Here is a 14,597-nt window from a genome sequence, read left to right on the forward strand (position 1 = left end):
TAAGGTACAGGAGGGACTATTTTTATTTGCATATTTAGGATCATTTCAGTTTCCCAAGTCTGCTTCAGCATTGATCTCCATTGTCTCGATTTAATTTTTATTTAAAGATTAAGAAAGAGACTAAAAATTTTATATCCACATATAACAGGATGTTAAAATGGAACTATTTCAGACTCAGTTTGGGCTCTGTCCCCCAAGACAACAGATACCAATTATCCAAATGGAGGTGTAAAAGTAGCATACAGGACTTGCAAAGGAAGTTTCCAAAAACTGGTTTTGCAACTCTCAACCAAAGGGGTTAAGGTGAAAGTAAGCTAGAAACGAATTTTAGGAGAAAGCTTTTGATGCACTATGAGTCCCACACACCCCATCCCCAGGGATCAGGTAGAAGTTGCTTCCTCCTCATTTCAAGTCTAGGAAAGGGGCATCAATAGGACAATCCAAACAGCTGGATGGATATCCCTGGGAGTGTCCTCAAGTTGTCAGTGGACAGGCACTTGACATGCCTGAATAACCTAAAGAGCAAATACTGCTACTGGCCAAGTGCATATATGGCTGAGCTCTTTAAGAGAGTGTGCTGAATGGGGTGGCCTGTACCTGCTGAGTTTCAAGGAGCAAAGAAAGCTTGAGCATTTTCCCTCAATTAGATATGCAGAAAAGAGAGAGCCAGCATGGGACTGCCTTCTATTGTGATCTAAACCAGCCTCCTCAGGAGTAAGGTCACCTCAGGAGATGGAAGGTGGAAGTGTAGATGCCCAGGAGCTGAAGAGCGAGCTTCCAGAGGGAGAAGACATATGCAAAAGCACCAAAGACATTGGCTGTGAGACCTCCCAGAAATTGTAGAGGTGCTCCAAAGAACCCACAAAAGAGTTCAAAGAAGGAAAAGTGTTAGTTTTAAATGCCTGCTGGCCTTGAGAGCTCTGATACCAGATAACAACAGTATTAGGCTGACCCATATTAAACTGCCATTTTTGTAGGACAAATACCAGCCAATTCATGACTAATTCTTTTTTGTGTGTGTAAGAATTTTTTACCATTGCTCTCTCTTCCCTCCACCCAATTCAATCCTGGGGGAGTCCAACACAGCCTAATAAGTGGGGAACAGGCAGTCAGGCCAGAGAAATCCCAAGCTGAGAGATGGGGACACAATTTTTTCAGACTAGATATATTAGTTACCAAATGTAAACTGTTTTGTGAATGCACATGTAACCAAAAATGATGGTATCGTTGATTACCAAAGAAGAACCAGAAAAACAGTGGGATTTGCCTTACATTTCATCCAAGGAATAGGGAAGAATTGGTCCCAAAGAACAGGACTAAATGGCAAAAGAATAATGTGATTTTTTTATTGCACCTGTCCAGTAGTACATGTTTCACTCCACAGTTACACACAAATAACTGGACACGCCAAACCAGCCAATTGTTCATGCTAAGAAAGGCTGGAGATACACAGAGTATCCACATTTCTGACTCCTAAGACATTTCCCCACTGAAACAGTTATGGTTTAGAGTTCTAGCTGATCCACAAAAGTTTTACTTAATATGTAATGTGAATGAAGTTATATGGTTATTTTTCTGCTGCCCCATTTGATACTATACTAATTCTCTCCTTCTTAGGAACAACCTATATTCTTTATTGCCCTTGTTATCTGGATTCCACGCCTACCATTGCACGGGCACAGATGAGTGCTCAGTAAGTACTGGTCACTTGCCTCTGCTACCTGTCCATCACACCCCCTATCCACCTCCCAGGCCTCATTCTATGGAGGCCTCTGAGCACCTGAGTTGGGCCACTCTCTCTGAATCCCTTCCCCTCTGCTCTGTGACCACTCTCTCTTCGTTCTTTCTTCCCAAGCCTGGCTGTTCTTTTTCTATGGTTTTGGGTGGCTACTCTTCTTAGCTCCTGAATGTAGTGATTTCTGACAGATCATTCCAAACCCCACCTACTCATCTCTCTACCCCAAACTGAACTTCCAGCTCTGACCTCCTTAGAATTTGTAAATCAGTGATTCTCCCCAAGACCACACTGAAATCCCAGAGTCACCAATGTTAAAAGATACACTGAAGGACATTAAAAATTTTACCAGTATATTTGAACAAAACTCAATTAGAATCAGGCAGCACCAAACCAGAAGCATTCACCTGACAAGAGCTCAGGGAAGTACTTCTATAGAGAAGACTGAAGCAAAGTCAGGAAATTATTGATTGGCTAAAGCTTAAAGCCCAGGTGGCTATTTGTGATTGGTTGTCCTTAGTGTTTTCACTTCATAACCCTGAGGCATTTATCTGCTTAGATTTTGGGTTGTTTATGTAGATCACCAATTCACTCTAATGGCTCCTTATTTAATTAATTTAACACCTTTTACTCCTTTTTCTCCTATGCCCCAATCATGATCCAATCAGTCACTAAACCTAACGATTCTTCTTTTAAATTGTCTCTTGAATGCATCCATACCTCTTTAGTTTTTCCTGCTCTCCTAAACCGGCCCCTATCACAGACTGGACTGTATTATAACCTAAACTAGAAGGTACGCATACATTTGTTAAACAATGATACGAACCTCCTTGTAGGCTTCCCGACTTCAGTTTCTCTCCCTTCAATCATCCTACATGCTATGATCTTCCTAAAATACTATGTCATATTATTGTTTAAAAACTTCTATAAAAAATCAACAAGACAATAAATATTTATGATCTCGTTTGGGGGTTTATCATAAGTGCTTCCTTCTTTCTACTGAATAATGTTTGGGTGTTTTTACACTGAGCATGCATTACTTTTATAGTCAGAGGAAAATAATAAAAGTATAATTTTTATATCTTTTTAATTTGAGAGACTCATTCATGAACATTTTTGCTTTCTTTGTCCTCAGAAGCCTTATATGAAATTTATAACATTGAAATTCAAAGTAAAATAAGTTTTTAGAGGCCCCTCCTCACTGTCTACAAAATGAAATATAAAACTTTAGCCTGATATCCAATACATACTCTCCACAACATGACCCACAAACACTTCCAACTTTCTCTTACACTCCTATTCTCTATAAAGCCTCCATGCAAGGCAAGTGCCTGCTCCCAACTCTAGAGCTGTCATGGAGCTCCCACCTCCTTCCACGTCCACCCCCACCAGTCCCCACTCAAGTCCTAGAGCGCCCTCCACCTAGGTCTAGTCAAAGTATGGAATTCTTAAGGTATGGTGAGGCTTAGAAGTTCTTTGATCCACGCCCCTCATTTTACAGCTGGGGAAACTGAGATCCAGGGCTGGAATGACTTGGCCACAGTCACTCGACGAAACCACAAGGCACTGGGTCTTGTGACACCCAACTGAATGCTCTTTGCATTTATTACGTGAAGTCTTCCCTGACTGTGAGCACCTTTAAAGTAAGGTCTGTGTCTTACCATCTTTAGATGTTTACTGACTGGTATTTCTTTCCACCTAACTTACAATTGGAAAGTTCCATATTTTTAGCTTTGTTCAGATCCCTACTAATGTCCCCGTGTTTAACCCTAATACCTACAGAACTGCCATCATGGAACACCTCACTTTTTGCCTCTTTTATTTTTATCATAAGATTAGCAATGACCTTTAAAATTAACAAGAAATCACAGTGTAAATATCATCCATTAAATGTGTCAGCAGATATATACTGACTTACTTAGAGAAAGGAGCATTGTGCAAAGTGACTGAAAGTGTCTACTAACATTTATGTCGTCCTTTCCTTTCCTGTTGGGAACCTAAACATCTGTGGCTTACACTGCAGATGCAACATGTTTCTCCAGGGGTTTTCAACCTGGACTATCAGGATCAATAAATAGAGATGCCTGGTTCCCACTGCAGACCAACTGAGTCAGAATTAACAGGGCTGCAGCCCAAATATAACAAATGCATTTATTCATCCATTCCTTCAATAGAGAATTATTGCACGTCAGTGCTAGGTATTGTGCTCGGTGGTGGGGATACACTTTTCTCTCATAGAGCTTTTGATCTAGTGGAAAGAAAGATATTTATCAAATAATCACACACATGAATACATATATATATATATATATATATATATATATATGTATGTATACACATATATATACATATACACATACACACACAAATGATAATGACATGAACTGAAGTGAATTAAACTTACAAGAAATTATGAAATCTGAAGATGAGGCTGGAAAAGTAGCATTAGATCAGATAGGGCCTTGTGTAGGCCCAAACATTTGAATTTTATGCTGAGGGCAATGGAAAGCCTTTGGAGAGTTTTAAGCAGAGGAATAATGTGATCCAATTTAATGTTTAGATTTCTTTTGCTGCTGTGTGGAGAATTGATTGAAAATGGAAAAAATAAATTTAGGGAGATCGATTAAGAGACAATGCAAATATCTAGGGAAAATATGATGGTGGCTTGGACAAAAAAGGTAGAGGTGAAAATAAAGAGAACTGGATGGATTTGAAATATATTTAAGGGTAAAATCTATGGGTATTGGTCACAGCCTGAATATGAGAGGTAAGAGGATGAGACATCATGCAATACTCCAAGGTTACCAGCTTGCACAATTGGATGGACGGTGGAGTAATTCAGTAAAATAGAAAATGCTGGAGAAGAGCTAAGTGCAGTGGCAGAAGACCATAAAAATGATTTTGGACATGAGGAATTTCAGATAGCTTTCAAACATCCAAGTAGAGAGGTTAAGTAGGCAGATGGCTATATAAGTCTGGAAATCAGAGGTCTGGGTTCTCTCAGAGAGACAAATTTGAGAGTCATTAGTGTATGGATGCAAAATGAAACCACGTCTATAGATGAGCTTGCCTAGAGTGAGAAATGAAAGAAACTTAAAACCATACCTTACATCATGCCCATATGTAATAGAGAAAAAAATGACAAAAGAGAAGAATCCCGAAAAGTAGAAAGAAACCTAGGTACCAAGCTGGAGTGAGCTGGGGAAGTGGGAGGCAGAGATTAGACAACTTTCGTTTTGTTTTGTTTTTATTTTTTGTTTTTTTAGAGGATCAACTAGAATGGAAGAAATAATGAAAATGAAATCCCTGGGGGGGAAGTAAGGTCAAAGATCTCTCTCTCTCTCTCTCTCTCTCTCTCTCTCTCTCCCTCTCTCTTTTTAATGTGATATTAGATTTTGTGGAAAGATCCAGGAGAGAAAGAGAGATCCAGGTGAAGATTCAGGAGAAAGAAGAGATGATCAATACTGTCGGTTTCTGAGAAAGAAGAAGGGAGAAACCAGGGAAGAGGTAAAGGTTTCAGTCCTAGATGTGAAAAATTATATCTTTTCTGTAAAAGAAGACGATAGGCATGAGATGGATGTGACGCAGGTAGACATGTAAATCTTGCAGAGGGAGTGAAAGAAATTTCTATCTGATAACTTCCATTTTCTTTATGAAATAGAAATGAAGATTATCTACTAAAAGTGAGGAGAGAGGGACCAGAATCTCCCCAGGAGACAGCATTTCCTGAATGCCTTCTCTATTAGAAAAGAATTATGAATATTCTGGTACTTACCAAGACTAGAACTAAACAGCTGAAGAACTAAATTTTTTCTATACCTGATAGTTTCTCATAGTGATAGGACTTGGGAGAAATGGATCTAACCCATACGCAAAATACAGACAATACAAGGCTCCGGTTAGAAAGGTAGTGGACCAGGCACCCAGTGTCACAAGCACATTCGTCCTTGTAAGGAGTGTCACCATTTGCAGTACAAATACATTATGCTGTACAAGGGACAAACTGGCTTCCTTAGCAGAAAAGTATTAACTAGAAGCACACTCTCTTTAAAAACAAACAAACAAACAACAACAACAACAACAACAACAAAAATCACCCATTTAACCCCTTCTGTTCCTACTAAAAGTGGAAAGAATTAAGGTTTTCGAAGACATGCAACATGACTACCTTTCTTGGGTACCTATCTCAAGCAAGAGAAAAAAGCACAAGTGTAGCTACAGCTTTGTATAGAATGGGAAATTTACCCTTGAGACAAAATAATTCAATTTATTGCTCACTTCTCCTTTTCTCACCTCATCCAGGGACTCGGTACTCATTTCAGTGCCAGACCCTAATATCCAGTAATGCCACCCCCAGCCAGAGGCCAGTGAGTTATAATTTTTCAAAATTCCCTCTATGCCATGGAAAATTAATATAGAACTATACACACACATCTCACCAGTGTCCAATTCCTGCTTTTGATGTTGTACTGTAATAATGTGAGATGTAAGCACTGGGGGCACTGTGTAAAGCGTACACTGGACCTCTCTGTACCATCTGTGAATCTTCTTCGAAATAAAAAGTTATTTTTAAAATTCATCTTCTTATGGGTCACATCACCAGGATTATAGAGTCTACTAGGTGATAGCAAGATAATCCTTAACAAAACATGAGTGGGTCTTAGCCTGTTTCCCTTACCAGACGCCCTATATGCTGTAACACGAGTCTCCTGGACTCAAATCCTCCATCTAAAGCCGTGGCTGTTGTAGTCAGAATCAGAGACACTTTGGAAACAAGCCAATGTCTGAGGGAATGATCTGTGTGGAACCCTTAAATCACGTAATGGAGGTGGCATCTTCACTACCAATGCATACAGCAAGCCCTGTGGCCATCCAAATTCAACCAAAACGGTGACCATCTTAAAGCAGCAATTGCTACACATATTAAATAGTTTAATGTTATAAAACTGAAAGTATCAAGAAAGCTAACTTCTAGCTCGGACACTGCCATAACGCTGTGGAAACCTAGCCAGGTTACGTCACTTCTCTCAGATTTTTGCGCCATAAAATAAGGAAATGGATCTGGGTAACCTCTAAGATCCTCCCCAGCACTGAAACCTCATGATACGTGCTGATGGTTTCCTCAGATCCTCCATTTCACTGATGAGCAAGAGTTGCTAAAGTCTGAACCCAAAGTTTTCTGACTGAGGCCAAAACGAGGTACCTGAAGAGAGGGGTAGGTAAGAGACATTCAAAAGGCAGGGCACTCCTACGATAACTTCTGAAAGGAAAGAACAAGACAAGAAAATCTTCAAAGGAAAATTAGGTTGGGGTCCAGAAATTTTAATGCACACCAGTAATAGGACTGATGACAGCAGATCAAATGACCCAATAAAGTCACAGGAATAATATGGCACAAAAACCGTGAGTGCATTTTGAATTTTATAAGAAATTACAATATATTCAGTTCTTGACTAAATTTTTTTAAGTTTTCAAAATTAGAAAGTCCAGAACATTAAATCCAAAAACCAATTTTCCATTGGCTCACAGGTGCACCATATATATTCTATATATATATATATATATATTCACAAAAAATATGCACATATTTCTACTTAGTTGTAGTATCCTATAGAAGAGTGGAATTATAAGTCAAAGAACATCACAAAGGATAATAATCAATAGCAGTAGACTAAGAGAAACTGTTCACTCACTCCATTCACTCATTCTTTCATCCCATAAACGTGAATGAGTTCCTACAACAGGTCAGATACTAAGATGAAATAAATATGAAAATTAATAAAATAGAACTCCTGTCTTCAAGGAACTCACAGTCTAATTAAGGGGTTCAGAACAGGCCTCCCCAAGATGTGCCACTTTGGCACATGGATCATTTTGAGCTGAAGGCAATTGAGACCCTGTGGGCTCACAAGAAACTTTTACCTCTTCCTTAATGAATTTGAATTAGGGGCCTTGCCCATAATAAGCACTATTACCAGAAATAACTTTATGACCTATCTGTAGGACAGGGCACTTCTGATTACTGAACATCTGCTCTTCTTATCGTCCTGCAGTGAATGACTTTCCTCCCCTCTGAAGCCCCAAGTCACCTCAGAAGGTCATAGAAAACTTATTTTGACTTAATCTCTGACTCTCACATATGTGAGGTTTCTGTGTATATCCATGTGTTAAATTTGATTTTTCTCTTGTTAATATGTCTCATGTCGATTGTTAGACCAAGTGAAGACCCTAGAAGGGTAGAGGAAAGTTTTCCCACCCTCCCCCCACTAATAAATTAGGTAGTCATATTTTTTTAAACTACACTTGATCACAGTTTAGAAAGATGAAAGGAATTCTGGAAACTGATGGTGGTGATGCTTGCACAACAATGTGACTATACTTGATGCCACTGAACTACACACTTAGAAAAGGTTAAAATGGTAAAATTCACGTTATGCATATATATATATATATATATATATATATATATATATATATATATATCTTGCCACAATAAAAAAAAAAGGAAAAAACTACACTGATCGATAAATGCTGTAGTGAGGTGTGTATAAGGACCCATGGGAGAATACAGAATGAAGTGCTAACCTCTTACAATTGATACTCTAAGAAATAATATTCTTAAACCGACTCCTCCTTCCCTTTCTCACGGCACATGGAAGTAAGAACTTGAGGTCTTACCCAAGAAAAACAGTCTTTTAAGCAGAGGCTAACAAAAGCATTCTGGAAACCACATCCACATTCCAGAAAGGATGCCACTGTTTTCTGACCTGTCACAATTTGCTCCATGCTTTCTGTTAAGCTGTCATCACAAGCCAGGGGGATTGACCAGAGGCTACTTGTAGAGTGCTTCAAGGACGAGAACTGTCCAAACAAAGATGTGCTCTTCTGCAAAGGACAAACAGCTCCAGACAAACCTGACAGCAGAAGCAAACTGCCCCAGGCAAGGCTGGAAAGATAAGGAGCATTCTCAAAGGCTATAAAAAGCCGTGGCTGCTGGCACCCCTTACCTAACCTTTCCACAACAACTAGCTCAAGTAGATGTAACTTATAAACAAAGGAACAATTCCAATGAGACTGCTTCTGAATTACATACTCAGGTGACACCCACCATGTCTTATATGGGGCTCCAAAAGGGGGATCTCAAGCCTCAGAGCTACTGAGTTTTCTACCTTTTCCTCCTTGCCCTATACCCCAGCACTGGCTTCTGAGTGAGAGAAGGGCAGAGAAACCACAGTGAGTTACAGGTAGAAGAGACCACAAGATTATCTAGTTCAGTGTGTCCCAAGCTGGCTATGTATCCAAATCACCAGAGAATCTGTTGTAAAAAATACAGATTGTCCCCCAAAAAATTCTGATTCAGTAAATCTTGGGTGTCAGGGGGCTTCATGGAGCTACTCACCTAGAAAGGTAAAAGAGCTCAGAGTCTCACCATCAGGGAGTTCAAAAAATATATCGGAACCCTGCCCCCAGTTTGGTACCTTGTCCACTACCCAACACTGCCTCTCAGCGGAATCGATGGAAACTAAAGATGCCTGGGCACAAATCAGCATTCCTCAAAATAGGGTTCAGAAAACAAACAGAATTTCTTAAAGTGCGCATTTAAAATGCAAATTCCTAGGTCTTGTGCCAGCAATACTGACTTGTGATCTGGGGATGGGGCCTGGACTAGCTCTTTTTTTTTTTTTTTTTTAATTATCCTACTTTTTATTTTTTTAAACTGTTATTTCATCTCTAAGTGTTTATTAAAGCCAACCTCATTTAATATTTTTTCTTAACTGATGCTGGGTTTTTATAAAATCAAAATTATATTCTTTTATTGAAAATATTCATTAATTTAAGGTAAAATACCATGATACACAATAATCATTGCCACAGCAATAAAAATTTTCTATAAAGAACATATTCTAGATTCAAAAAGAAGTATTATCTCTTGTTAAAGGAGAAATCAGAAATAAAATAAGTTGAATTTTATATTAATGTAAGTAAATTCTGTTTTCCACAAACCTTTGTTTCTTTCCACAGCCCAGGTTATTTTAAAGGCAGAAGAACCAACTATACACATCAGGCATTAGTGGTAGATTTTAATTTTTATGATATATATGAAGTAATATGACTTGTTACATCAAAACTCCTCAATGAGCTTTGACTGTCTGATTTTTCTTATAGGTTCAAATTGGATTCTTCACATCATTAATGAGTTAATATTCGCTGATTCCAAAAAAAAGTATGACTATCCTGAATTCCCAGTTCTTGAATGTGGGGACCCAGAAAAATATCAGGTTAGTATAAAACCTGAGTGCTTAGCATCACCTTTGGAAATGATGTTGACATTTGTCCTACTTTCCAACTTCTTTTAGAAATGTGTTACATCATGGGTCACGGGTTATCTTACTTGTTATTATTCATCTTACCAATATAACCACTATTATTGTATTTGCCTGTGTTGTTACCTATCACTGAGATAAACAGGTTTCTCTTATTATTGAAATAGTGTTGGTACGCTGGCTTGTAAATGTTTACATTATTTATATGATTGTTTCTCCAAGAAACTCTATTTTAATTTCCAAACAAATGACTTCAAACAAAACTTTGTAACACAAACCATTTGTAAGTAGGGAACTTCCTATGATATTACTTACTGGACTAGCTCTTGAACAAGCTCCCCAGCCAGTTGATTCTTAGCACACTGATGTTTGAGAAGAACTGGTAAGTTCTACTAGCAGAGGCCGCAAGTGGTAAACTCAGCTGCATGAGCTGCTCAGGAAGGGAAGGCAGGATTCCATCTGCCACTGAGGAAAGAGGGCACAGGGCTATGAGCAGGACTCTCAGTGATGAGGGCTCTCCCCGAGGGGAGCGTGAGTGCCAGTGCTTGGATGACCCTGAGGCATGGAACTCTGGGCAGTGGGCTGCCCACAGGGAAAGGGAAGGTGAGGCCAGACCTTAGCTTTTCTTTTAGAGAGCCTCTCAAATTGCCTTCTAATAACCAGGAATACACTTTTTAAATCATAGATGTAAGAACATTTGCAACTATATCTGGTATATACATAACAAGGGAATATTATTCAGCCTTAGAAAGAAAACAAGTTCTGGCATATGCTACAACATGGATGAACCTTGATGATATTATTCTAAGTGAAACAAGCCAGTCACAAAAAGACAAATACTATATGATTCCACTTATATGAGGTACCTAGAGAAGTCAAAATCATAGAGACAGAAAGTAGAAGGGTGGTTGCCAGGGGCTGGGGACAGGGGAAATGGGAAGTCATTGATTAATGGGTGCAGAGTGTCATTTTTGCAAGATGAAAAGAGTTCTGGAGATGAAAGGTGGTGATGACTGTACAACAATGTGAATATATTTAATACCACTAAACTGTACACTTAAAAATAGTTAAGATAGTAAATACTATGTTATGTGTATTTTACCACAATAAAAATCATTAGGGGGAAAAAAAACATTCGCAACTATTTGGGAGAACGGAGGATACCTAAGTGAAGAGATAGATACGTAAAGATAAGGCACCTAGAAAAGTACTGCAAAAAATGAAAATATAAGCAGTATTTAACTTTTAAAACAAGTTATCTTCCCAAAGTGGATCTGTAAAATGATTATCAAATTGGAGCGCATTTCCCCCCTTGTCCTATAACATGCCTGAAGCACAACAGCTCTGTAAAACTCACATCTATGGAGAGGTATTACAGCTAAAACACACCTCTAAGGAGAGGGCTTTTTAACTCAAGGAAGTTAAGGGAGAAGTGGTGGAAAGAGCTGGGAGAGGTAGAAGCTATGGTGATTGTCCAAAGAGAAAAAAATATGTTCCCCAAAGTAGCAAAGAACTAATCACATTTGATGCAGGTATACAAATTAAGTATATGCAAAAAAGTCAGTGTTCTCACTAAATTTTACTAATTTTAAGAGAGCTTAAAAAAATAATCGGGGAGGGATAGTGGATAGGGGGAGGGGGATTCACAGTGTGAGGGATATAAATGATGAACATCTAAGTATTACCTTGTCTTGTACACCTGAAACTAAAAAATTAAAATAAAATAAAAAAATCGTCAACGGATGCTTTGCAATCTCTGCCTAACTTATTTCATTCAGCATAATACTGTCTGGGTCCATCTATGTTGTTGCAAATGACAAGATTTCACTCTTTTTTAAGGCTGAATAATATTCCATTGCATATATACTGGGGGTGCCAAAAAATGTATACATACGACTTGTATTCATATTTTGTTATTGGTATACATTGAGTATTATAATTTTAATACAGTTTTTTGCTTTCTTAAAATATGTATACATTTTTTTGGTGTCTTCTGTATATACCACATCTTCTTTATTCATTCATCTATCGATGGACATTTAGGTTGCTTCCATATCTTGGCTATTGTAAACAATGCTGCAATGAACATAGGGGTGAATATATCTTTTCAAATTAGTGTTTTAGATTTCTTTAGATAAATACTCAGAGGTGGAAGGTTGGGAAGATGGATGAAAATGATGAAAGGGATTAAGAAGTACAAATTGGCAGTTATTAAAATAGTCATGGGATATAAAGTACAGCACAAGGAATATAGTCAGTAGTATTGTAATAACTATATATGGTGCCAGGTGGGTACTTAACTTACCACGGTGATCACTTCATAAGGATACACATACATGTCTCTGTTGTGCAATCACTATGTTGTGCACCTGAAACTAACATTGTATGTCATGTGCAATTTGGAAAATAAATTAACTAAAAAATAAAACTTCAAAAAAAAGCATAAGACTACAAAGACACAGAAAACTTGCTATGCTCCACCATCATGTATTGCACAATAAAAGGAGATAAAAAATAACAATAAAACCTAGAAATTTTACTCGATTAAAATAATTATTCATCATTAAAAATACTGAAGGTGAAAAGAATATTTGTAATCCAGAAGCAATTTAAGTAATCCAGAAAGATTAACAGTATGATAAACGACTCATTCACACTTATTCTATAAAGGTTCATTCTACTGTTGTAGAAGTGCCAAGGAGCCCACCAAGTATGTTTTCCTAGGATCCTTTTCCTGACCTTGTGGAAGGGTCATTTTAAAATGCCCCTTTATCTGCATAGTCACTACAAATCAAAGCTCTGATATGACCTGTATTTTTAATACATTGTCCTTTGGTAGTAATACTAGGATCAGTCCATATTTTCTCTAGAGACAAAATGGGATTTCAAAACACTCTCCTAAAAATAAATATTTTCCCCTCCCTGAGATTGGTCACTGAGAGTGGTCACTGCCCTAGAAAAACAAAATATCGTTTACAATGGTGGACTATTTAAATAACAAATGTATTTCCACCGTAGTCATTATTCACTGCTGAAAGGAAAGGAGATTAATAATAAGCAATATACAGTATGCTATGCTGGAGTCAAGGAAGGATAACAGGCAGAGAGACCAAGGCTGCCTCCAGTTGCTTCTCATAACTTTTCTTTGATTATACTGACCCCTGGTGGCCTTTGAAGGATTCTTTTTTCTTTTTTTTTTTTTAATAAAGGAGCTTATATTTCTTGAATGTATGCCTTAACTTATCACAGGGGGAATCCTTTCACAATGTATACGTATACCAAATCAACATGCTGTACACTTTAAATATCCTACAATTTTATTTGTCAATTGTACCTCAATAAAACTATGGGGAAAAACATTACATGAGCAATAATAAGAACTTGACCAAAATGCTTGTCTTCAAAAGAATAAGGATGCTTTATAGAATGTGGAAATGAGATAATTATATTTAGTTCAAGACAAATGACTACACTATAGTTTAATACATTCTTTTAATAAATACTGACTTCTATGTGCAAAGCACTATGCTAGGTCCCAGAGATACAGGGGTGAGCAAGCCCCCCAAAACTATAACCAATGAGGTACCACCAATTGAAAGTGACATGGGTAAACCCAAAGTAGCACAGAGTGCTTGTGATAGGAATGTCTGGAGGGGTTAAGCCATTTTAGATGATGCCTGAAGGGCAAAATCAAGTCGCTTGAATAACAGTAGAAGAAAAGCGTTCCAAGGAATAGTACAGGAAGGCTCTGGTATAAGACAGAGTGATGAATTTAAGAAACTTAAGGATATATGTCTAAAGTATGGAGTTCAGTGGTAAAGGTGGCACTTAACTGAAGCTGAAGCCTGAAGGCTGAAGAGGTAGAAAAAGGCCAGATCTTGTAAACGCTTTTAATTTTTTAAGCACCTAAATTTTCTTATCTTGTTTTTATACCAAAGCAATATGGCAGGCCAAGTCCACAAACCATTTCATGAGAAATCCTACAACTCTTTCCACCTACAATCTCACATCTTCCACAAGTTTTTCTCCACTATTTTATCCTCCTCTCTCCTCTGGTACTCATTCTGTTCACCACTCATTGAACAAATTAATCTCTCAGAGGCTGCCATTCACCTGAGACTGCTCTGCCTAGTCATTTTTTTTCATTTCTTTAGTATCTAATTTTATTTCTGGTTATAGAAACAAATGCTAAGAGAAGAAACAATACATCCCCATCAACGTACAACAATTTAGTATTAGGTTGGTGCAAAAGTAATTGCAGTTTAAAAGGTTAAAAATAATTGCAAAAACCACAATTACTTTTGCACCAACTTAATAAATAAAAGAACAGTTAAAATAAATGAATAACAAAAGAAATTTTAGACTTTTGTTACAGCTTTAAAACATTCACATCTGAAACAATTAGAAATCACATTCAGATCTCAAACTTTAAAAACAAAAAGTATGGCTCCTTATTTTAAAAAATACTGTTTCCCATTTGAAATGGAAATGCAAGGCTGGCCCAGCCATGTGGGCCTGTCTCTCCCTCTTTCTGATGG

The 14,597-nt window shown here is 37.8% G+C and overlaps 1 protein-coding gene across 1 annotated transcript in view; it reads right to left on the reverse strand.

The window, feature by feature from the left end:
• Window positions 1-14,597, reverse strand: part of CD109 (CD109 molecule) — a 114,213-nt gene that overhangs the window by 65,519 nt on the left and 34,097 nt on the right. The window lies entirely within an intron of this gene.

The sequence above is a fragment of the Rhinolophus hipposideros genome (genome assembly GCF_964194185.1).
Source record: "Rhinolophus hipposideros genome assembly, chromosome: 3".
Lineage (NCBI taxonomy): Eukaryota > Metazoa > Chordata > Mammalia > Chiroptera > Rhinolophidae > Rhinolophus > Rhinolophus hipposideros.